General features: G+C 42.0%; 1 pseudogene; it reads right to left on the reverse strand.

Annotated features, from left to right (window-relative positions):
• Nucleotides 1-843: 843 nt before the first annotated feature.
• Nucleotides 844-2,004, reverse strand: LOC118240762 (annotated as a pseudogene).
• Nucleotides 2,005-3,586: the final 1,582 nt, after the last annotated feature.

A 3,586-nucleotide genomic window follows, 5' to 3' on the forward strand; every position in this document is an offset into this window, starting at 1 on the left:
GCACTGGAAAATGGCTAAGACATCTTGACCCCAGAATAGTTATATAGCCTTTTGTACAGTTATGTATAGAACTTATGGTAAAGCATTATAAATCTTCACTAAGAAACAGCCAACTAATTGCAATATTGTGTACATTTCAGCTAACTGTGACATAGACATTTCAGCTAACCCATAGACATCAAAAGTTCCTGGGCATCTTTAATAATTATGTCATGCCAGGCCTGTAAAAAAAAGCTATTTAACTTAAAGCCTGTTTCTTGGTGTTTTTGCCTTCAGTTGTATCTTCAATAAATCATACTCCATTAGATCAGATCAGGTGATTAACTTATCTAGTCACAAACATTCCATATTTGGTCCTGAAAAAAAAAAAATCTATTTCTTTAGTAGTAGAGACAGTGCTTCAGAACACTGAGTACCAAACAAATGATTTTGACTCACATGATGTTTTGTTTATGTATCTGATTGATATATTCAGATTTTTCAGCCTTATGATGACCGGCATTATAGGCACTGATACTCTTTTGTCATCATGTTGACAGACAACAGCAACAGACTAGCGTCAACTGTAAACGTTTTGCAAGCTTCCTTGTTCATGCAAAAATTATGCAATGACACACCTGGTCAAAAGTGAGTAGCCATTTTCCAATAATTCCCTGGAATTTGGGAATATGTGTAAAAAGAGTTGTGATTCCTATATGGTTCTTCTTCCTAGTATTGTCCTGCCAGTGCAGGGTCAGCTGTTCGGATCTTTGAATATCACTTCACTCGATCAAACGTGTTGTCTGGGTGCCAGCGTGCAGCCTTCAGATCCACGTTAATTGTGTCTTGCCATCTTTGCTTCGGTCATCCGCGCGGCCGCCGGCCATTCATCTCAAGATGGTTGGAGATGCTGGCAACAATGTCTGGAGCTGCACGTGGAACATGGCCAAACCAGTGCAAGCATCCATCTCTCACTTTTGCCACAATGGGCAAAATACCAAATTGTCGTCGGATCATAACATTGGTAATATGGTCGTGGAGGGATACACCCAGTGTCCACTGAGCCATGGGCATCTGCATAGTGTGTTGATGCGATGTTGAGGCGCAGGCTGAACTGGCTCAGGCAGTCACTCTAAGCTTGCACCTGGTGCTGCAGCTTCTCTTGGGTGGTGGTTGCAAGCATGACGTCATCAGTATAAAGCAGCATCCAGGGCAGATCCCATGTTACGGTGTCCATGACAAAAATGAACAGCAACGGCGACAGTGTGGAGCCCTGGTGAATGCCAATGCTCACTGGGAAGCTGTCAGATGTCCCAGCTCACCTGACTGCTGGAATTCATATAAAGCAATTTGACCCAGCCTACAAGCTCTTCAGGCATGCCGTGGTCGTGGAGTGCGTACCAAATAAGCTGATGTGATACCCAATCGAAGGCCATTATCTAAATCAAGAAAGGCAGCATGTAGTGGCCTGTTTTTCTCGCGGTGCTGCTCCATCAACTGGTGGTTGCACAGCCTTTCACAAAGCCGCATTGGTTGATGCTGATCCGGACAATGTCTCATAAGCGTCGGTTGAGGACGCATTCAAAAATTTTCACGGTGTGTGAGGGCAGCCATATTGGCCGGTAGTTGGAACATGCTGCTGGGTCCCCCTTATTCTTCGGTATGGTAATGCTCATGAACCAGTCCATTAGCGGTGACCACGGCATTGAAGAGCACAGTCAGCCAAGCTGACGCCTTGGCACGCAGATCCTTGAGCTTCCAAATGTCTGCTGGCAGGTCATCTGGGCCCGGAGCCTTCTGGTTCTTCATACTTCCAATAGCCGCAGTCACCTCCTCAGTTAGAATCTGAAGCACTGGTCCGGAGCAGGGCAGGCCTTGCGGAATTGGCAGATGTGAGAATTCGATGTTTGAGATCTCGTCAAAGTGTTCACGCCACCTGCTCAAGATTTCCCTCTTATCTTGTAGATGCCAACTGCTCTTATCCTTCGCGCACCTATAGTGCTGGATGTCATGTGCCGCCCTCATACGTGCATACACCAGTCGGTAGACCTTCCCGCGTTTCCAGCTGCTCACAGAGGTCTTGATAATGTTTGGCCCGGGCTAAAGACACTGCTCTTTTGGCTTCCCGCTTGGCATCAGTGTAACACTGCCAATTATCAAAATGATTGTCTTGTTGGCAAACCAAGCCCTGAAGGCCGCATTATTTTCCTGTATGATTCCTATATGGTTCACCAAACACAAATTTGAATATTAATTGAATATTAATCATAGTGAAGTATATACAAGATCCTGCAACAAAGATCCTGATTTAAAAAGCAACAAGAACAAGAACAAACAAACAAACAAACAAACCAAAACTCCTGTCACTCTCCATTTAGTTATGAAAGAGGTACTATGCCTCATTAATTAGTTAACTGGGATTGTGCTTTTGTAAGGCCATTGTACACTCAGTATTGCTGTGCATAGTTTGTTTACCTCAATCTATCAAGCTCCAGTTCTCCAGTGTGCTCTGTCATGAGAATGTTCTGCGCCAGTGGTTTCAGTCAGGTCAAATCTACCGGACAGCAGAGCTGACATTCTACAAGTCTTCCATTAGCTAAATGTCCCAGCGCCTGGATGCGGTTCTCCGCATCTGTCTTATTTTATCTATAAGTCAATTTAATTGAACTACGGGAGGGAAGAGCTGTGGTGGAATAGACAATGGTTCAATGGTTTAACACTAGGATACAACTGCAAATTATCTGAGCAAGGCCTGATCAGAGGGCTATAGCAGTGGTAATGTTACAAGCAAAGAAACACACTAAAAGGGAAACCGCTGATGCAATTATTTAAGCCATCAGATTTATAAGTCTCCTGAAACTGAAACTGACAGTATAGCCTTAGTTGTCCTTTTATATTTTATTAAGAATATGTTTTGAATAATAAAAGTACATTTGAGCATTTTAATTTCCTGCTTTAGGCACAGATGTAGCCAAGAGAAAGTATTTGCAGAAATGTAAAAAAAAAAAAAAAAGTCAATAAAACAAGAGAAATGCTTTGAATAGAAAAAATGGAAAACATCAACTTTGATGTGCCTGGGTGGCTGAACAAATTTCATTTCCTTAAACAAAAATTCAGAATAATATGCCCCTAGGTCGCATTAGGTTATATAGCTTTGATCTTGATTCAGCATTTGCAGGTGTAATGGGTTCTTAACCTTGGTCTATCTTAAAGTCTTGTTTCTTCATTTCTGACCAAGCAAATGGTTATCTTGCAAAAAGGTTTTTCTTATAAAGAGTTTTCATCTCAGAACAGTAATGCTTGGCTTTGAAATGGTATTTCAAGCGGGTTTTTTTTCTACATTTGCTTCCCTATAACAAATATTAGAATCTAGAAATATTAGAAAAGTCATCTCAAGTATCATGATGTTCATCACATTTTGCTATACTGCACTCAGCTGAGCTTAGCAGCATGCAGCTTGTGACCACTGTAAAATCACAATCTGTGAAATTGGGAACAAGCTTCCGCTGGAGTGCCATTGATTAACCACGCAGCTCATAACAGACAAGATGGACATTTACAATCATGGACCAATCCATGTCACTAAAATGTTACGAAGGACAAATTT

This window comes from Electrophorus electricus, chromosome 25, assembly GCF_013358815.1.
Source record: "Electrophorus electricus isolate fEleEle1 chromosome 25, fEleEle1.pri, whole genome shotgun sequence".
NCBI lineage: Eukaryota > Metazoa > Chordata > Actinopteri > Gymnotiformes > Gymnotidae > Electrophorus > Electrophorus electricus.